The following is a 22440-nucleotide window of genomic DNA, read 5'->3' as shown; positions in this document are numbered from 1 at the left end:
TAAAATATTTCCATCTGGGGAAGGATTGTTTGGTTAAATTCAAAGTCTCTTTTGATCTCCCCGAAATTTAATCATTGAAAGCTCTCCGTGAAAGGGAAAACCTTTATACCTTCATTAGACTAAAGAAATAGTATTGTGGGTCTCAAAAGTCTTTAGAATTTTCTTCCTTGTCAAGTACAGAAGACCTAATATTAAAATCTGTTTCTGTTTATTTCTGTATCCGCAGGGTTGAAAGTTTCTTATTCCACTTAATTCTATCAAGAAGGCTCCATGCAAAGCTAGTTCTTTGTAGCAGTAACGCTCTTATTGCCGTGGTGATCTTAGGATGGAAGTGAGACAAGATTTAGAAGTAAAAGTAGCGCCTTTGAGTTAATCAGCTACTGCACTGGTCTAACAAAAGAGGATGCCAAGCAGCCTGTCATGTCTCAAGTAGTTATTCTCTATGATTAATACATGGAAACCCTAACAGCACCCATGGGATGTGGAGCTGAATGTTACATACTGACATGAGAAAACATTGTCCAAGCCCTAATTACATTTCTTTCTAACAAAGAGTAGAGGGAGAAAAAATATTATTCCTATTTTAACTTGGGACACAGTTACACTGCAGTGTACATGTACTGGCTGTTTACTCAGGAAACTTCTATGAGACAGCAGTTGCATCTAGATCGTCTGAATCTGCTGTTGCCGCAAGGCCATCTTCTGATGTCACTTCTGGTGTTATTTTAAGCACTATTTATAAGACGTAAATAAAGAAACTAGGACACCTGAACACCCAGTTTCATAGAATGGGTTGGGTTGGAAGGGACCTTATAGATTATCTAATTCCGCCCCCACCATGGGCAGGGACACCTCCCACTAGACCAGGTTGCTCAAAGCCCATCCCACTGGGCCTTAATCACTTTTAATTTCAATAACTTTGGTGCAACTAAGATGCTGTATTCTCTGGACAGCTTTGACAATCTCAGCATATCTGCAGGATGATATATGAATATAATGTTTTTTGTAGGAATTGAGTGAAGGGCAGCATAGAATATTAATGAGCATTTTGCAGATCCTTTGTAACGCCTAAGCATATTTTAGCTCTAAAATTCCTAGGTCACTAAAACTCTGAAATTCTTCCATGTTGTTTGGTCAAATACTGACATTTAATAAATTATGTACTCATTGACTCCCTGGCAAGTGCATTTATTCAGTGAGTCACTTACAAGATTTCAATGCTGAGCGGCCAGACCACTTTCTGACAGGTAGACTAAAGGTAATGTGTTTGCAGTGAGGAGCCCTCCAATCGATAGGCCTTGAAATGTTCAAAAGAACAAGTCTTCCCCTCTTTTTCCTCTTCTGGATCCAAACCCAGGGCTCAGCTTTACATTCAGCTTTATTTTGATTCAACTACAAAGGGCACTGCATATTTTTTCCAGGGTAGGAGTGGTATCCATCTGTCTAAATAAGAAAAGACTATCTAAGCTCTTTATTGAAAAAGGAAAAAAGAAAACCATAAGCACTTCCTTCATTGTTGTCTTACACTTGCAATGTGAAACTGTTTGATTTTGTTAAAATTTGTTCAGAAAGAATATTAAGGCTAGCTCCTAAGCTACATCTAACCTTGTAGATCTGATTTCACTCTGTCATGTGCTCATCCAGATGAGCTGACGGCAAACATGGGTTTTGCTGTTTGCCATTCCAGTTTGTGGTTTCAGAAGACAGCCATCTGGATGGAATATGTGTTTTGATGCTCAGTCAGGTGTCACAGGACCTATTTGTGTTTGTTCTTCCTGTAGACAGCTTTGTTCCATCAGATTAAACTGGGATTCTTTCCAGTTGAGGCACCTTGATGCAGGCAGCTAATATTATTGTCTCGTGCTAGCAGTGGGCTAGGGACTTTAACCCAGAACAGAACTCTGTGTTCTTTTCATATGGCTGTAAAATGATCATGTGGTTTTATGGGCCATTTTTGCGAACCAGACTCCAGTAGTGCTTGTGCAGAAGGAATTACTTGGAAAAAAGCTCTGGATATTGGCCAATGGACAAACAAGACATTGGGCTAGACACATAAAACTTGCCCTAACTCTTGGCCAAAGATCCATTGGGCAGATTTTGATAGAGCTTGTAGGAAACTAAATCTCCGTGGATAGATCCTGGCTTTCTAGATTGTAACAAATCCTTGAAGACATGAAAATTAGCTTCAGGTATGGGTTTCACAAATAGGAAGAGGTTGGTTTTTGGTTTGCGTAATAAACATTAATTTACTTCAAGCCTAAACTGAAAAGCTCAGCATCCTCCACCCACCCACCACCCCCCCTCCAAAGTGTTGTCTTTGATCTGCTGTCTAGGTAGGTGCATGACTGGATGGAATATGTTGGAATCAGGATCTTAATTCTCATTGTCATTGGAGAACTTGACCAGATTTGGGCTGGAATTTTGTTTTCTGTAAAGTACTGGGTGTGTCTGGATTTGGTCTCTGGTGATTGGGACCTGCTGTCTGACAGACCTGCTGGCCATGAGGCACTGAGCTCTCAGGACAATCCAGGTCTTCCTGAGAGCTGCAGATCTGTGACAGAAGTGAAATAGCTGGATGTTCTTGTGTGGGGGGGTTGGTTGGTTGCTTGCTTTTTATGCAATGCAAAGCCAACATCCAAGAATTTGAGGTGACTGTTTCCCCACAAGAAAATAAAAGGCACTTTATTATATTTATTCTGATATCACCTTTCTTTCTGGATTTCACCTCAGTACAAAACAATTGAATAGTGTTTATTCATATCTCTGAATCCATTTGATGATCATATAATGCTGCACTTCAACAGCATCTTCCTTCTGAGAATGAGTGTGATCCTGTGTTTCTGCAAAGCTGAGGTTTCCTGCCAGACCTTACGCGCTTACATTCAGATACTTGCCCCAGTCTGGATTCCTGTGAACCTGGACTCAGTGAAGTTTTTTCTGGAAAGTCTTTTTCCTTGTATTTCCATCGTCAGTAGCGTTGGTCACTGCGTTGGCCATTGCTCTCACCTCCTCTGATGCTGTTCACAAATTCTCATTTGTGTTAGCAGGCTTACTGGAACTTAAATGCTAAGGAAACAGCCTGACCTACCTGAGAAGTTGTCTTGAACTTTAGGGCTGTCTGCCCTGAATGAGGGTTTGGACCATGTGAACCTAGGAGGTCCTTTCTAACAGACATAATAATGATTATGTGCTTGTAGTGTCTTTGTTCTTTATTCAAGAAAGTAGGGATTATATACCTTGAGGGAGCTAAGACTGAGTAACGTTCACACTGTTTGTCTCCTATATTAACATCTCAATCAAATGCTTCTTGGTGCTTGTAAGTGAGGGGTTAACAAGGACTTTTGACAATACTTCTTCAGTTTGAGTCAGATTTCAAACTTTTAAAAAACATGAGATATTGGGATACTGCAATGAAACTTTTCAGAAGTGTCTGCTTGCCATGATAAGTTGTTTCTATTGATGGAGATGGAAATGACCATTTTCTGTCTCAGGGAGGCAGAAACCTCACGGCCTCTATGACTGTGGGATGTGAGCACTGCTGTAAGGAAGAGCGTGGTGGGACAGAACAGTAAGTTGAAGGACTGTGAGTAACTAGTACCTTGTCCTAGGGGGTCTGGCCTCCCCTCCCCAAGCTTTTTGGGATCTGATTCCTGCAAGTGGTAGCTCCTGGAATGCTTCCAAAATCTCTGAGCACTTCTTGGTATCTAAACCAAACAGAAGTACAGAACAAGCAGTTAGCCACAGAAGGTGCTGAGGAAAACATCTCTGCTTCATGGTACCTTTTATTCAAGCACATCCAAATGGCCTTGAGAGTGAACTCTCCAATTTCTTCTCTGTCCAGGTGTGAACTCCCAACAGATGTTTTGTGGAAGTGGAAAGTTGCTGTAAATAGGATGCCTGTGTGTATTTTAGCCAGGGGACTGGCTCTGGACTGTGTTAAACCTCTGTCAGCAGTGCAGTGATATGACTTCTTTATCACCCAGGCACAGCTCTGGGCAGTGAGTTACGAGCCCTAGGGCAGGCCACTCAAATATACCAGACATGTGGAGTTATAGAGGAGAAGAGGCCTCCTGCAGCACACAAGAGTCCGCCTGAACCATTTGAGCAACGTGGCAGGGATGTAACCAACATCTCTTAACTGGGCTTGACAGGTAGAAGGGCCCAGTTCCCAGCACAACCAACCACTCCTGTAAAGTACAGGTACCTCAGAAGGGTGTTAGCAGGATTCTGGGACACTGGGTGTAGTGGTGGTAGGTCAAGCAGGGCCTCCAATATGCACTAAAATCTCCTGTCAGGTAGGGCAAGAATATCACTATTTACTGCTATTTGGTTTACTCTAGGATCTGGTGAGACAAATTAACAACATCACAACCCCAAATCAGTCATCTTTAGTTGTAAGGTTACCCTTCCCCTAATGGCACAATGCAAAAAGCTTTGGTAACTATGCAGCAGCCCATCTTCAACAGCACAGCTCTACTTCCCCAACCAATGCTGCCAGGCTTTCTCCTCCCTTGTTACCTAGCCAAGCTCTCTTTAAGTCCTCTTAATTGGCTCGTTAGTGTAACCTGAGGCTACCTGTCCTGCTTGGCTGATTCACTAATGAGGCTCAGCTGCCTTTTCTCAGACCCAGACAGGCTGGAGAGGGATCTGTAAAACCTGGTGCTGAGGATTTCAGAGCTGCTCCCTCCAGTGCCCTGGTAACCCAGCCTCTCCAGCATCAGTGTCACCGATGGCTATTGCACAGGCAGACACCTCACGCTCTCCCAGGGGGCATTACTTCCCTGTTCAGACATGGTCTCTCTGTTTCTTAAAACACCAGTTAGCACACCCTGATGCACAAAGCACCATGAGTAGTTACTCCTGCTGTGCCAGTAAAACCGAAGAAGGGGCACTTGTGTTCTTATCCTATGAATTAGCACTAATTACAAAATGTTTCCCTGGACACCAGCAAGACAAGTGTAAGCTCAAAGTAATTGTACGTTGGGGTTTCTAGGATCAAATTATTGAAATCTGAGTTAGGCCCATCGAACTGTGATACCCATCGTGTGAATGCTCTTGCTCCAGGCTTTCTGTACAAGACGTGTCTCTAGAGAATGATCAGGTGGCACAAATGGCCGAGGAACCCTGTAGAGACTGGGCTAGCTGAGCTAACCTTGCAGCAAAGTAGGAATGGTGACTTGGGAGCTGCAAACCCTTCCAGACCTACCTGATGGCCAGTTATGCTCTGATGTGTGGCAGGTCAAAGGTTTGGCCTCTTCCTTCATAAGCCACGTGGAAAATGGGCTTGGTAGCTGTGTTCTACGTGCTCCCTGGAGTCTTGGGAGTCATGCAGTGAGGAGTCTGCTTGAGATTTGCCAAGCCAGAGCTCCACATATTTCTCTCCTACTTGGAGAGCTCTTATGTTCATTCAGGACCCAGTGTGAAGAGGCTGGAAGTCCTGGTAGCTTGCAGCTGTGCAAGCCAGACCTGTAGGAAAAAATTGAGTAAGCAAGCTCGTAGGAGTTCTAAGGAATTTCATTCTGTTGGAAAAAGTGGCTTCATCACACTGAAATAGTCTTAAATAACTCACAGCTTAATTGCTATGATTTAAAAATAAGAAGTGAGAGGTCGTGCACTTGGACTAATACCAAGAATTTTTCCTAGTAGATTAACAGACATCAGCTAGAAATAAATGAGGCAAATTTCCTTTTGTGCCAGTTTGATCACGGGAAGAACCAACGTGCTGCAGCTCTGGAAGTGACAACGTGATGTTGGGTTTGTCGGTTGAAGGTCTTCTTCAAAGGGAAAAGAAGTATCCGTGCTACTGTGCAGGATGCGAGGCAAACTGATACAGTGCTACCCCAATGAGTCCTCTCCGGGAAAGGTGAACTTCAACCCGCTGATCAAGGGAAAGTGGAACCTACTGTGAGACAGGGGACTTGAAAAGTTTGGCTTGTTTAGTCTAGCAAATCACAGACCGAGAGGCAATCTGATCACTGGCTAAAAATATAACGGGGGAGTGAAGAGAGGGAAACGCACTCTAAGAGCAGACGTATATACAGTAACCGTGAATTGAGCTGGAAATAAGACAGCATTTAACCATTAGAGCAGCAGGACTTTGTAACAGCAGCATTCACATCAGAATAACAGGGACAAAAAATAATGCAAGTTTAAAGATGCAGCCTGAAGCATCTTTAGGAGATTGTGACGGAGTGGCTCATGCTATCAGGTTATGGTGCCAGCGACCCATTCAGTCTCTGTCAGTGCAGTGACCCTATGTTCCCATGCCACCATCACTGTCATCATACAGGAGCAAATATGCGCTGGCTGAGAAGCCCTCTCTCTTGTGATGCCTCCTGCTTGCTCACTGACCTGTGACTAGACGCACCTTTGAACCAGAGGACAAAGAGTGCTTGTCAGAGAGAGGCGGCTGTTTCAGTTTCTGGATGTGTCTGTAATAGAAATTGGCAGTTCCTACGAAGGCCAAGAATGTAAGGAGGTGCAAGGAGGCATTGAATGTTTGGATGCCAAATTAAGATGCTTAATAAAGAGGCTTGGAAGGGGAATAAATTCTCATGCTGAAGTGTCTAGGTGAAACTTGACTAAATGGGAATTAGGCTGAAGCCTTGAGTAGGTATTATGGGGTAATATTATCCCTTGTTTAACTCCTGTAAGGCTTAGTGCATCTTCACTGAAGCACCTGATACTGGTCATTGGCAGAAGGAAGGCTTTGGATTACCTGTCTTAAGCAATATGGAAGTCCCCAGAGTCCTGTTATTTCCAGCTCTTTCACCCTGTAGCAACCTGGAATTTGTACAGGACAAGAATTCTGGCTTTTTTGGGGTTACAAAGGATGTTCTTGCATTGCTTTTAAGGAAGCTAGAGCTTATCGTTTGACAAAAAGTAGTTCTTCCTTTTCCTATCAGCCCTCTGGGGCAGGGACTTTGGTTCTTACTGCTAGAGAGATGTACGCCAGCCTCATCTGCCTGACTGAACAAAGCCGTCCAGACAGCAGAGCCTTCGTGCCACAGGTCACAGCAAGAGGAGCAGGGGTCAGCCTGAGTATTGACACCAGAAATGATCTGACCGCAGCCTTCAAACAGCTAATAAAAGCCTGACCCTGTGCTCCCAGAAGTAAGCAGCAACCCCCTCGCTGACACCAGCAGCACGGGGCAGGCTCCTGGCATGCTCTCAGCATGCCTCCTGCTGTGCTGCAAGCGTTACCCCCCGGGGGCGAGGTGTGGGCTCTGTGGGTCCCTGCCTGCATCCCACAACTGCAGGGAGCAGCTGCTTGCCTGCCATTCATCATCTGGAAGAGCTGCTCTGCTAAATGGCGTGCAGAGCTGAGCTAAAGGCATGCTCGTTTCCCTTGGATTTTATTTTTGGAATTTCTGAGCAGATCTGGTGCCCCAAAGGCTAAAGCTACTGCTGCCTTTTGGGAAACTCCAGTGAAAAGTAATATCTCATCTCCAGGAGAAGACAATAGTCGCACAGTACAGCACATCAAGCACTGGCTTTCATCATTTTGTACAAACACCACTAAATCACACAGCACATCATTTAAAACAAACACTGTGTAAGGGCTGGTAAAATAACAATACAAAGCAGCTCTTAAATTTCCCTGGTGTCAAACCAAGCCAATTGTACTGGCAGGACTCCAGCTTCTAAGGTGCATGGAGTATGAAAGTGTCTCACTGCAGGCAAGCTTAGAAGTACAGTCCAACTCGGTGTTTCATTGCTCCCACATCATAAGGGGACAAATTTTTCATGGATAAAAGTAGACAAGAGTCAGACTAAAATCATCAAAGCATTAACTGCATGGGCAGGTGCTGATTTTTAAGGTAAATGACATAGTTTTTCACCTTTATCAAGCTGCCTGGTCAATCTTTTGAGAAGTCCATGTGATAGGGAAGGTGAAAATCCATAAGGAAATTGCATGAGCGATTCACAGCAGTTGGTGTTGCCTTTTCTTTGCAGTAAGTATTGAACTCCAATATCACTGTTTGGCTGTAGAAAGAAGTGCTGTTGGCTGAAAATGCTGTGTTTTGGATATAAACCCATCTGCCTCATCTGATTTCTAATGTGAATTAATTCCAGTCATTTTCAGCTGGATAAAATGTCCTATGTTTCTATCCTAATCTGCTTCTTAGTACTGCTCCTGGATCTTGTGTGACCGACACCTTTGTCTGATAGATGAAGTGCGCAGTCTCCACATACAAATCACTTCACCCATCAGTCAAAAGCAAAGGAACGATGGCGTTATTGAATTGCAGCAAACATGCTGCCCTTGTGAGTATACATGGTAAATTCAGCAGGAGCACAGTTAGGCCATCACTGTGTGCTTTAGAAACTGCTGTCCTGTGCTTCAGCTCGTGTGTCTCAGCTTCAGACAGGTCTCACTGCTTTCCTCCTGCTGCTGCTCTTAAGGCTCTGGGGACCTTACTAGGGAGAGATTAACTCTTTTCTGAACCTCTGCAGCATTTGTTGCGGCAGGGAGTGAGGTGGTGATCTGTAAGTATCAGAGCACGCACATCCATAGCTACTTGATCCAATTTGATAGTTTATTATTATTAGGAACTTGATCTTCTTGGAGAGACACTGAGCAATTTAATTTCCAAACAAGTTCTGTTGTCTGATGAACTGTATCTACTTCTTACACTGTTTTTCTCGTGTTGAAATAGATTTTTCCATTGACGTGCTGGGATACAAGACGGGCATGGACTGCTTTGGAGTAGCAGCATTTCAAAACTCCTCTTGTATACATGTTACTTGGTGGCATCCTTTTTCATTCTTGTTCTTTATACGTGGTGGAGTAGCCTTAGGCATGGATCGGTCTATGGGAGGAGATCCTGAAAAATCTGAATGGAAAAGCAGCCTGATCTAAAACAGCATGACCTGGGGATTCTGCTTTTCTGAAGTTCTGGTTCTCTTAGAGGGTGAGTACATTTGTGATCTAGATTGTTTACCTACAGCGATTAGTCCTGCATTGATGCAAAATCAATCGCTTCCTTCTACTGACTCTTCAGTAAGTTTTGGTATTCTCCAGTACAGTTTGGTGGGCAGAATGGACTTATCCCCTGTTAATCAAGGAGAACCATCACGGTGCAGTCACTGATAAGCAATTATAATGTAAAATAACAGCAATGAACTCAAATTGCCCCTCACTGCCCATCACTACTCTGCTTTTTATAGTAATAATATAGTCCATTAAAACCTACAATCACTGTAATGTTTATGCATTATTGGGGAGATAAATTGCATAATTCTCATTTTGCAATTTAAATGTAATTATGAGCTTACTAATGACTAAAACCTGAATTTGCTAGACTATCAGTTTTTCTAACACTTGCCAAAATTATAGGTAATTACTTAGAGCTTACAATAATTATAAGTCCATCTTTTAAATAATTAATGTGCACTTTCATGGTACGAAACAGCTAGTAATCAAACGACCTCTGGCTTTTACAGCAAGCCCATGCAATTAGTCTTATTGTGTAGGTCTATAGAAATGTACCCATTACAAGAGTCTGTTAAGTTGGCAGGCTTGATATTGATGGCTGTTGCATTTTATGGTACCAGACAATGATTAACATGCAATGGCCATTAGAAATGGGCGTATGGAGAAAATCCGAGTGCGTTTTGTGAGCCACTGGATGCAAATAGAGGAAAGTCATTACAGGTGAAAGGAGTTAGAAGTTGCATTCTGCGGCCTTTTGGGCTGTCAGTTATTCTGTTTGAAGGGTTTCTCAAGCCCATTTACCTTCAGCATCCTGTGGCTCTGATCGTTGGCCCAGGAAGGAGCCAGCAGCTTGGCCTGGGAGGTCTGTGCTGGGTTAGACAATTCCTTCGTTGTGGTCACCTTCCCTACAGCAGGTACTGCTGAAGCAGCATATATATATTTCTTCCTCTGGAGTCTCAAAACGTATTGGATATCAGTAGGAAATAGATGCTAACTCATGCAGCCCATGGGTGTCTGCTTGCCACAGGCACACAGCCCAAATTTCCTATCTTCTGTTCTTCGCCTTACCCGGCAGCAAAGCTTTCTTGTGCGCCTGGAGCCTATGTACAGAGAGCAGAGGGCCCAGGACCGACTGGGTTGTTTTAATCTGAGCCCATGTGCCAAAAACTGTTGTAAATTCAGCCCTGCATCCCAGCAGTGCACTGTATCCTCTCACTATGATGTTTTAAAGTCCATGGAAGAGGTCTGTGCTAGATAAAGCCGAAGCTGGTGGCAGCGGTGATTCTGGTATTTACTGTTTTCTCTGCAAGCCTGCCTCCTATCAAAGCATTGTGGGATAATTTTCGTGGAAGAAACAAAATAAAAGAATGAGATAAACCAGTTCTGTTGAAGGCAAAATCAAACATTAAAATGTTCAAATCAGTGTCAGAGCTTTTAATGTGTGGGTCAGTCAGCGGAACTACCGCATTGTGGTGGACTACAGAAAGCAGCACTGTCTGGTGTCAGTGCAGTGTTTTAAACTCCTTCCTCGGCCCAAAAGTCTGCCCTTCACCTGCCCCCATCTCAGCGTGCCACACGGCTCTCCTCCCTTACCTGTAACTCCTGCAGCCTGGCAGGAGTGTGCAAGGCATCACCATCCCTTCTGATCCCACCTGCAGCACTGAAATGTGGCAGTGAGCACGCCACTTAACCTCTGTGACCCTCAGTTTACCTGACTCTAAAATGAGAATTATGGTAACAGTTACCTAGCACACTGGGGTGATGGGAGAATTAATTAATGTTTATAAAGACTTTGAGGTCTTCAGATGAAAATTGCTACAGTATATAAGTGCAAAGTAATTATGATTATCATTACTTTCATTTGCATGTATAGACTGTAATTAGCTGTGGATTGTATTGCATTGACTGTGAATAATTTAAAAGCTCTCTTCATGAAGGTGTCACTTTAAATGTTTTTACATTTTGCATTTAATAATACCAAGGTTTGGCTTCATTTTGCCTTTCCTTTCCCTATGATAATGATATGTGCTACAGTGTTGGCTTATTGGAGCGCTGAATCTGAAGCAGTCTACTTCTCATCCTGCTTGCCTTCGTTTTGTTGGTTCTGCTCTGGTAAATGCTGATAAAGCAGCTAATTTACCCCTGCAGGATGTCCCACTAGCAGGTCGGCCTTGTGCACTCCCCAGTGAGGGAGCCTGGGGCTCAGCACCCAACGGGGTGCTCATGGCAGCACTCACGGGCTGTGCTCCCAGCACCCCAACCTGCCCCAGGCACAGCCACGCTGTAGGTGTGGTGGGGGTGATGTATATCCAAAGCTCTTGTGCCAGCCCTGTTGAGGACCCGCTCCCATTTGCTTCTCCACTTTTTACTTTGTGGCTTTACTCATTACTTGACATAGACAGCTCCTCATTTCCTTATAAAGGAGTAATGGAGAAGGAACTGTGATCAGAGACTCGCACTTCAGGCTCGTGTCCTTTCAAATGCTTCCCAAGCATCTCATTAAGTCTTGTTTTGGAGTCCAGTGTATCACATGCGACAGCAACTCACTTTTCTAGACCATTTCTCAAGCTGAACGCAAGGAATAGTTCCTGTCCCTTTGGAACTGAATGGGCTTGGGGAAAAGAGATGCATCCCTCAGGTTGTTTCAAGACTGCTACAATTAGGACCAGGTTTCTCCTACTCAGAAGCTGAAGTATTATGTAGTAAATGGTCCCTTGAGACTCAGGAATTAGTCTGCTAAGAACGTTATGAACAAAAGGTTTTTGCGATCTGTGAATCCCAGGAAGTCAAAGCCCATTTGTTTGTTTAGTGACCCTAAACCTAAGGCCCTGTCTTTGGAGCTTATTTGAGATTTTTATTTTATGCTGTGAAGGCAGAAGTAATTGTGCTTCTTAAGCACACACTGGAAACCACACTTAAATTAACGTCTCTTAATTAGGCAAAAGAGAAATTGTTGTTTGCATTGCTTATCAAAATTATGCTTGTGTTGGTAAAAGGCAGGAGGGGATGTAGCCCCTTCGTTACTTGGACTTGATTCGGCACATGCACTATGCTGCCAATGCACTGGGAGTCCCCTTGGGCCCCCTTTCATGTTGGAGGTCTTATCTGCTGCTTAATCCTATCAACATAGCTGCTAAGAATTTAGGGGTATGCCCACTCGCGAGGCAGAGTCTCATAAAAGTTTCCTATTACTTAATCTCATAATCTGGTTTCCTGACTTTAGCTGAAGAAGGTGGAACGCTGTAGCAGTCACCTAGCAGCACACTATGGGAAGACTTTTTGTCATGACTTGGGGCTATACAAGACCATGACACTTGAATTTGTTGTGAGGGAAGTGGTCTTGTTTTCTAATGCTTGAGCTAAATTCGTGGTTAGCAGTGTTACCCATCTCTCCTAAGGACTTTGAAGAATCTCATACTGCCCACAGTGGCATCTGAAACTCATAATCCTCTAAATGTGTTTGCCCTCCCGAGAAAGGGAGGCACAATGTCGTTGTTCCATCGCTACCGGTGGAGAGCAGGAGGCCAAGGGGCCTGTGGTGGAGCAGGGCTGAGGGGAGATGGTGTCTTTCACTGAATCACACAGAATCACAGAACTGTAGGAGTCTTTAAAACACTTAAGGGGAAGAGAGCGATTTGGCCATGGTATCTATGCTAGATGGAGTAACGATGCTCAGGCCTTGCTTTGGCCAAGAAGATTCAGGTTGCCTACAGCAAAAAGCTTTTAATGAAATAAGTGGTGAGGGCACTGGGAGGCCCCACAGCTGGGCAGGTGAGCATCTCTGAAATGTAATGCTGGGGTGTGGGCAAGTAAGTGAGGAGGTAAGTTACGTGTGCTCTTGAAGATCCTCCTGGCCCTATAATACAAGACTGACTGGATTGCTCATGCTTTAAGTCCGAGCTTCTGTTCCTGGGATTTGCCCTTTTCACATCCTGAAACATTTGCAGTTTATATGGCAAATCTAGGCAGGGATTTATCTTGGGGTGATTCATACAGGCTAAACTGAGGCATTTGAGTGAAAGGAACATGGAGCACAGTGGTTTGGGCCAGGTAGTTCAAAAGTGTTTGGAGAACTTTTATGTCCGAAATAGAAGAGTTTGGGTTGGGATTCTCCATCTGGTTCTGTTGCTATCAGTCTGAGCTATGACTGAGCACAGCAGTGAGCTCCCCAACACCAAAATTAGCTGAGGTCAAACTGTGGACAGTCTCTTCCTCCATTATAACAGCAATCCGGGTACCCCTACTCTTTAACCCTCATTGAAAGAGAGAATCCACAATGAAAAGCATTTCTGCTGCTTCTGGCTTTTCCTGGAGCTACGAGTCAGCTTTACATAGTGATAACTGAAACCTGAATCTTGCTCATTTATTTGAAATGACTACAGGAAATCAAGTTATCCTGCAGGTCTGTTCGTTCCAATATGCTCTTAGTTTCTCTTCCTCTGTGGCAAAGTGCACGGCGATAACCTTGCAGGAAACGTTTGGATCTCTTCCAGTAATAGTGTGGGCGTGTGTCCAGCGTGCACTGCTGGCTAGCTTTCTAAATCTATTTAGCACACTCACGTACAGAGATTGAAAGAAATCATGAATTGTTTACTGTATCTATAAATGTGAATCAATGGCTTGTTAGTCTATGCCAACCTCATTAAAATTAACTGTATCTGAAAGAGTGGATGATTTTATGGTGATGGATAATCCACCTAGAGTACAAAGTTATTAGGGAAGATGAAGAACTTGGGAATGCAGTGAAAATAGTTCATTTGAGAAGAGAAGACTGTTGTCAGCAGAATGCTTTTGCAGGTAATTATGCATGTTGAATTACTGTGGAGAGAAGGGGCAGGAGCATCGGCTGACCTAACCTGGCATAGTCCTAGTGAATTCAGTGGAGATGTGGGGATTTACATCTGCTGAGGATCAGGGTCTGATCCAAAGCCAGAGCTGAGTCCATGAAGAGATGTCTGGTGATTTCAGTGGGTCAGGATTATTAATACATAAATTCACGCTGCTCTGCCACCTAAGTAAATAGTCTCACCACAAACAATATTGCCTTAAGCATAAATGTTGTTGTTCTGAATGGGAAAGGCTGCAGTGAGCATCTCAGAATAGCTGAGCTCCTCATTCTCCTGGATGTGGTATTACGTTTATTCACTAGATGACCTGTCTTAATCCTACTGATACTAGATCTACATTTTGATAAAGCAAGGCCAAAAGAATTAGAATAGAAGGTGAGTCTAAGAAGAAATATTCTCCTCGAGTGACTTTCGTATAGCATTCCTTGTTCAGCCATGGAGAAGTCAAGATTCCCAATACAAAGGTATTCATGTAAGAGCGACCATTCCATTTTAGACATTCTGCTGTCCAAAACATGGCGTGACTGGGGAGTGGGACATGTCTGCATTTGGACTTTCTTTTTTTCTCATGCTTTTTTTTTTTTTTTTTTTTTTTTTTTTTCTCACTGGGGGTTCAAGATACTAGTTTGGACTGTGATTGTGAAGACATTGCAGGGCAATTCCTTACCAGTCCCATTTCCCTGCTCCATGGCAGAAGACGTTGCTCCATTACATTTTGAGCCTTGAAGCCATCTCTCTGGGTTCCTGGCATTAAGTACAAGATAAGAAGAATGTACACAGATTTATTTTTTTATTTGCACTCCTTTTTTCTTTATCAAGCAGACTGAATGACAGTAACTCTCCAGGGCATCACATATTCAGATCACATCTTCTTGCAAACAGGTCTGTTGGTACAGAAATTAGGTTTAGTTTACAAAATCCATCACTAGCGTTTTGTAAACTGGCTGGTGATTTTTTAAGTGCCCAGCTATCTTGAAAACAAACTCATTACAGTCTCTCACATTAGAGACCTGAGCAATTGTAAGCTAAAACTCTTAGCTAACCGAGTGGTTAGCCTCCATCAGACCCAAAATCTAACCAGACAGGTAGGTGTGATTTATTACCTGACAGATAATAAAGGATGCTTAGGAAGGAGTGCAGGGAGAAGTCAGGTTAGGATGACCCTTTCCTTGGTACATCCTCCTCCCTCCAGGCTGTCAGAGGTTTAAAAACATGCTGGCTGCTGGAGCAGGCGGTGCGGCTCCAGTCCTGTGCTGGGCCTGAACTGGTTCCTGCAGGCACAAGCTTGCTGTGACATCCCCATCGATGCAGCTGCCCAGCTCCAGCACCCAAATTCATATCCCCACTCACTATTTGCAGTCTGTGAAGAGGTATAGGTACAAGTGTGGCTTGTAATTAGTGACAACCTGTGTCTCTCCACCTCCACAACCTGCCACAACCCTTTCACAGACTGCCACAGTTCCAGTGGCACTGTCCCTTTAATTAGAAGCGTATTAATAAATCCATCTTGTCTCTAATCCCCACACACATAGTACAGTGATTCATTAGCACAGGAAGAGGCAATTTAGATTTCCTCAGATAATAGCAGCTGTCACTAATCAAATTAAGGGAGGAAGTGCCATTCAAAAGTTGGGCAAACTGGTCTGGGAGGAGAGTGGCAGGCTGGCGAGAGACCTTTTTGCCCCAGCCGAGAGGGTGGGGGCTGCTGGCAGAGTCACTCCCAGGGGCATCAGGAGCTCCTCGACCAAAGAATTGGTCCTGTGCAGGGCCCGGCTGTGGCCCCTGCAGTCCCCAGGTCAGGAGGCTGAGGGATTGCTCCTGCTGGTGTGCCCAGCTTCCCTGCAGCTCTGAAAGGTGCAGAAGCAGCGAGTGTGCACAGGGCGGAAAGAAAACCTTAAGATCTCTTCCCCCGTTTTGACAGCCATCAACTTGAGACAGCCCCAATAGGCAGATGTATTTCCAATGCCTTTTCAAATCTTTTTTTTGCTGTTCCTTCAGGAACATCCCATGGCAATGAGTGCTGTAGGCTAATCACAGTAGAAATATTCCTTTTTGCCGGCTTTGAATTTTCCTCCTTTCAACTTCTTTGAAAGCTCCTCGCTGGTGTGCTGTGGCAAGAACAAAATGTCTCATTGTCCCTTCTCCAACTGACGTGTGATGTTACCTACACTTATCACAGCCGCTCTTGTTTGTCTCCTTGGTGGAGCTGCGGGACTGCCTGGCCCTTTTTGTCGGGGTAGGAGGAGGAACTCCTCTGTGTTGGTTTAGCTCCCTGGGGTGGAGGAGACTCAGGGCCACAGCCACCACTGCAGCTTGTGACAGGCCGCGTGCGGGGTTGACTCTGTGCTGGAAATCTGCAAGCTCACTGGATTCTCTGAATATCTTCCCTGGATCAAATTTTGAGGAAACTGATCGAGTCTATCTCGCTTTGGTAGCAGTGCAGGGAATTAAATGCGTGGGATGCCATGAGAAGCATTAGGCGACATGACCCCAGGCCTTGATTCCACCTCTGCTGTGTGATTTCACCATTCCCCACTTGTTCCAGGTGCTGTCCCCTGAAGCAGGGTAATTTTGTAGGTCTGCCTAACGTCCAACCTTGCCTGTGCATAGCAAAAGCAGGAGATCAAAGGAATGAAAGCGCTCCCTTCGCTAGCACTTCAATCGGTGATAGGAGCGATTAAAATATGAATTAATCTCAGGAAGATGAAAATGCAGATTTTGAATAGGAGCTGTTGGAGTCACCTTGAACTCGTGCTTAGTGCTGTTTAGCCTGGGTGATTAAAGACATTTACACTCCATTAAAAACCTTGCTGTTCTAATGTGAAAAACACCTTGTCAGCTGGGTGTCCTGCGTGCCTGCCATAAGGAGCAACCTCTCTATTGACTGGCTCGTATATTAATTCAGAATAACTTAATAGTGTCGCTGTGAAGAAAAACAAACAGCCTACTTTTTTATGTGGCGAGGAGAGGCAGTGAGAGCCTGGTTCTTCCCAGCACTGTTATGATGAGAGTGAGACAATAGCAATTATCTTCGCCTTTGTCCTGAGCTGATTGTCTCAGGCTCAGACGCTGTTGTCAGGCTGGCTGTTTGGCTGCCACACTTGGTGCTTTAGGAAGGAGGAACGTGAACGCAGGGGGTGGAAACTGCTGTCTTGTGGTCACTGCTGGACGTGTGAAACATCGGAGTGGCTGCCCACCGCATGCTGGCGATGCATGGGCCCCTGGTGCTGCGGCCCCACGTTGGGGCAGGAGGAGCTGCCAGCCCTCCCTGCACCCCCAGCTCCCCTTCGGGGTGAGCACAGGCAAACCTTCACATCGCATTCCCCACCTGCAATGAGGCAGCATGTGGTCAGCCCTTTGCAGAGCACTGCAGGAGGCTCCAATGAGAAACCCTGGTGGGGAGCCCCTGCAGAGCTGCTGGGGGCTTCCACCGCCCTGCAAAGCGGGGAGCCCTCCTGGGGCACCACGCAGCAGAACGGCCTCTTGGCAGGGTCAGTCGCTTTCTTGGCATTTGGCCTCACAGGTAGGGCAAGGCGTTGGTGATTAATCACAGCTCCCAGTTAATCACAGCTCTGTCTGGAGGCAGACATTGCAGTACCCCTGGGGTGGCGTTAACAAACCGAGCTCCGGTTCCATTTGCGGATGGAAAAGCAATGTGGTCTGTCAAAATTCCTGCTGCCTTTTTTTTTTTTTTTTTTTAAATTATGATTATTTTTTTTTTCCTATGATGCTTATATTCCCTTGACCATTTTCAATCATTATTCAATCAGCCTTCAGAAAGGGAGCTGCTGGGTGAGGTGTTGGGAGGGGCAGGAGACCTCTCTGTCCTGGAGTGTGCTTGTGAGGGACTTTGGGGCAGGGATGGGGGAGAACTGGGCACAGGGAGACCCCAGCATGCAGCAGGTGACCATGGGGTCAGGGACAACACCAGGCCTTGGTGGGGGTACACAAAAAGACTTCCTCTCTACCTAGAGTGCCTGCACGCAGTTTTCTGCATGCCAGCAAGCTGCAGAGCACTGCCCTGAGAGCACACCTTAAGGAAAGGATCCGTCCCCCAGAAACACACTGGGAACCTATATCTTACCCACACAATTCTGAGTTTTGTAAAAGGAAAAGCTGTTAGTTCAAGTTCCTTTTCAAATAAAACCTTGGTTTTGGTTGTTAAAACCCCAAGGTCTTCCATGGTGTCCTGGTAAAATGGGTCTGGGCAGATCTACCTGAAAAATCTGGCTGACTCAGTTTCTGTCACAGCAGTGTTTCCCAGCTAGGTTACGTACAGTTTTAAAGACAGTTTCATTATAAGCAACTTGATGCAGAAAATTCAATCCAACACTGGTCATTTCAAATAGTGCATAGTACTCAGAACATAAATACCTTAGAGATACACTCTGTGTTTGCTGATACATGCCTGTCAGCTTTGCTGACAAATCCCCAATCTGTTGTTTGCTTTCTTTTTTGCTTCACCCCCAAACCTCAGGCATTATTAAGTGATCTAAAAAGGTTATAAAGCATCACCTCTGTTAACTGTTACTCTGGTCCAGCTACTATCTGTGATTGCTGTAGGCACCCAGGCCTCTGGGGATGGTATATCCTCTGCACTGGGGCTGCAAAATAAATGAGTGCTCAACTGGACTGAAAAAGAGAGTATTCTGTAAGCTGAGATTTTTCATGTTTGATTTTTCAGAAAGATTTAAGGATGTGGAAATGCTGTAAAGTTTTGCCATATTTTCCCCCTGCACAAAATAGGGGTGGCTGCTCTAGGCATTGCTGTGGGTAGAGGGCTCAGTGTTGCCTGACCATCCTGACGTGGGTGGAAGTGATCCTAGCAGCTGTTGGAACCTCCAGGTTCTGGAATTCCAAATTCCACTTTTGTCAGAAGGAAATGGATCCACCTGGCAGCCACAGAGGCTTGGTATATCCCATATAGCCTAGTAAGAAAACTTATGGGAAACAATAATGTGCTCAGAGAAGTAATGCTGTTTATGTCAACAAACTGTATGTAAAAATGTTTAATTGCTTTCCCTCAGCTCTAATACCAATTATTTTAACTGTAACAGTCAGTAAAAATTCAATGCAGTTTCCACTGACACCTGCAAGCTTCTTTTTAACCTCAGTTGGTGCTGAATTAGTTCCTAAATAAACCTCTAGTCATGACTTGAAAGGACAGTGCTAAGTATATTATAATGGGACCCATAATAAACACATTTTCCTGAACTAATGCTATAGGATAAAATAAATCAGGTTTCCGTATTAACCACGTAGCCGAGAGTGGTGAATGGAATGGAAATATTGCTCCTGCCATTTATACGGGGGAGTGAGAGAGACAGTTCCTCATTACAGGTACTTTAGGGCTATGTTTAAATAAAATACTTTCTGTTGGCTTGCCCTTGAACTCTGTCCCCTTCATCCAATTAAGCAGAAGTCAGTGAAAGAGCAACGTAGCTCAGAGCTTGCCCTGCAAACTGTAGGGCACTGGAAAGGCTCAGATCTAATCCTGCCATCATGAGGGGTTTGAAAAGTTTAAATCAATTGTCTGTGGAAAATCAATTATGTAGCAGACCAGTTTGCCTTCGTGGCGAATGGAACTGATTCATCTGTGGAGTGCTCTCCTGTTCAGGAAGAATTATATTTGAGGTCTACGGCAGCAAATATTGGGAGAGAAACTGAACGACTTCCTACTTAATGATAAGCAAAGTGCCAGCCAGAGCTGCTTGGAGACCACAGAGCTCATGGCTTCAGCTGGTGATGTTTCTTTTACTGTCACGTCTCCTGTGCTGACATGCTTCAGGCGTTCCAGCAAATTCACTGATCCTTCCTTGCCCTGTTATTTTTGTGAAAACATAAATTCAGTTGTCAGTGCACGTTACTGCAGCATATACAATAGCCCAGCAAAATCCCAGCTAGCGCTGATTTCATCTGAGTCCTTACTAAATAATGTAAAACATCGTTGAGCATTCACAAATTGTCATTGACATCACAGGATGATGTTAGGTGTTGCTTATGGGAAAACTCTCAGTAACTTCATGGTTAGACCTTAGATCCTGGTAAGAGCTAACAGATCTCTGGATACAAGTAGAGAAGCTGGTTACTACAGAATGATGCAAAATACTGATGCTGGCAAGGGTTTCCACACAGCTTAATTCTACCTTTACCTCTAGTAGGGTAGGAGAAGAGGCAAGAAACAGTGTTCAATGGAGGAAATTGTAGTGATAGAAGTGGAAAGGAATTAGGGAACGTTTCCAGATATATAACCTTTCTGGATATGCCTTTCCAGATATAAAGAGAACAGTTCCAGTGGTAAGACACCAGAACAAGGGCCCAACGAAGGTCTGGGATCTCACCCTTGGCAATATTTAAATCTTGACCAGACAAGGTCCTCAGCAACCTGATACAGCTGAAAGAGCTCTCAGCAGGAGGTTGGCCAGAAGGCCTCCAGAAATCCCTTCCAACATATAAATTATTCAGTGTTTCTTTTTCATGCCTGGTCCTGCATCCACCCTGCAGAAATTCGGTGCTAAGAGAATATATGACAAATAACTGTCATTATAAGCATTTACTGGTTGGTGGTGTGCATTTAACACTCTCCAGTTATTGAGGATCATTCAGAACAAATAAGAATCCACAGTGAAGCAAGTTGATGTCAGCATTAAGTAATCTGGTCTTCCTGCACGTCAGTTTTCAGCAGATATCTCTAAGGGAGCAGAGGCAATGCCACACTTCAAAGTATTAAATCACGGGTTTGAACTGTTCATTTTTTCCTCTGAATATTCAGTGTTGTCTCAGTGTCTGGCTATAGCTGAGTGTCTTGGCATAACAAAACTTGGAAACGTGAATTTCTGTGAAACACCAACTTTAATTTAAGCGCATCTACAGTCACTGCGTCAGTGGCATTGAGCTGTGCCCACTGTTACAAAAGAGATCAACAGCGTAAACCCCAAAACAGAAAGCACATTTTGGTCCCTTCTTTCACTAGTTTTGCTTCCTTGCTTCATTGCTTCATTATTTGGTTGTTGGTTTTGGTTTTCTGTTTTTTTCTTTTCTTTTCTTTTCTTTTTTTTTTTTTTTTTTTTCCGCCTTCTGGGAATGTTTTTCAGAATAATGTGATACTTGATATGACACAAGTGAGCAATAAAGCAAAAATTATTGTGGAGTCATTTTAGTTACGGAGTGCTATTAAAGTTGCCATTTATTTCCTGTCATTTAATTGACAAGGCTTGAATTAGACAGGCAAAATTGTCACTGATGCTCTGCTGCTGCGGAGGGGGTACGGAGTTTAACATCATACCGTGAGAGGGGAAGGGAAGCATTTCAGCGGGTCTGTGCTGCACAAGGGACATGTCTTGCCATGCTGTTCTGCAGAGGCTCAAGTACTCCTGTGCCATATGAGGTGCCAAGCCCAGGAAGAAAACTGCCAGTTTGTTGCTTTAAATCAGGCACAGACCGTGCAAGCTCTGGTGCTGGTCAGGTTAGCAGCAGGATAGCTCTTCAGGTAGAATAGGGATCCTGCTTAGAAAGAGGTCAGAAGGGAAGGACAGTTAGGGAAGTGGAACTGAAGAACTTACCTTATTTCTTGTCCTCGTTACAGCCTGAATAGCGATGCAAGAAGACAAAAGGCAGAAGAGGATGAAACTCTGCTTTTAAAAGGTCAAGCAGCATCAGTAATGAGAGCTGCACGTAGAGACATCTAGCACAGGTAAGGGAGCAGCCAGACTGCAAAACAAGGACAACAGCTCATCCTGCAAGTAACCTGATCAGACAGAGGGAGGTGTAGACTCAGTGACATTCATTCAGAGTGAATATCACAGTTACTTTTCCACATCTTCCTTTTTGTTTTTGTGTAAGTACTATTGAGAGGATTTAAAAACAATCCCGTTCTCATGCCAGAACTTCACACAAGTACTCCGAGGTTCTTCAGGGGAGCAGCACAAAAATTCTGCAGGTGCCCCTCCTCCCTTGCCACCTTTATTTATAGAGCTGTAGGGCAAATGTTGGAATTACAAGTTGGTACAAATTAAATTGATTATCTGGTATTTCTAGTCATCTTGTCCTCTGGATACAGAAGAAAAACAATAATATTTAAAAGTTAATATTTAGTATTTTTCTGATTTCAGATAATTTTATTTTAGAACACAGTGAGAAGTAAGATTTTATTGTTGCATATTTTGTACCAGTAACAGTCATCATAATGAAAACATCTCTGAGACAGAGGGTGAAATTTGTCCTTCCTCCTGCTCGGAACACAATCTGTCCCACTGATATTGAAGCCCAGCACAGGAGTAAATGTCACCTGGTGGCTGCAGTGGCATTTGCAGTACATCTGGCATTTTCTGTCACAGTTACTGGAAAATACCAAGGTACCTCCCAAGTCCTGGTCTAGTATTGATTGGAGGATGCTGGAGGAGGGCTGAGTTTAAAGACAAGCAGTGTGTATCAAAGGAGTTGCTGATGGTTATAGCACGTGCTGATAGTGTGGAAGGGGCTTCCATGAGGGGCACAGCCTTAGAGGACATAACTCCCAGCCCTTTCTTTGAGAGCTGGGGCAGAGCCACAGAATTGCACAGGCACTGCAAGGGTTGCCATTAGGGCATGCTTTAATCTAGCCCTGGTCTGGGCTTCATTCTGACCTCTCTCTGGGGGATGCTGGGACTGATGTCA

The 22440-nt window shown here is 44.3% G+C and overlaps 1 long non-coding RNA gene across 1 annotated transcript in view; it reads left to right on the top strand.

The window, feature by feature from the left end:
* The window catches only part of LOC311421273, a 68322-nt gene that overhangs the window by 6031 nt on the left and 39851 nt on the right, over positions 1-22440 (top strand). The window contains exon 2 of the long non-coding RNA XR_014684779.1: positions 21371-21478. This is a non-coding gene — a long non-coding RNA (uncharacterized lncRNA). The remainder of the gene's footprint in view (positions 1-21370; positions 21479-22440) is intronic.

This window comes from Aythya ferina (assembly GCF_964211825.1).
Source record: "Aythya ferina genome assembly, chromosome: 19".
NCBI classification, from domain to species: domain Eukaryota; kingdom Metazoa; phylum Chordata; class Aves; order Anseriformes; family Anatidae; genus Aythya; species Aythya ferina.
The sequence above is the reverse complement of the archived record's forward strand: the minus strand, read 5'-3'. Positions and strand labels throughout refer to the sequence as shown.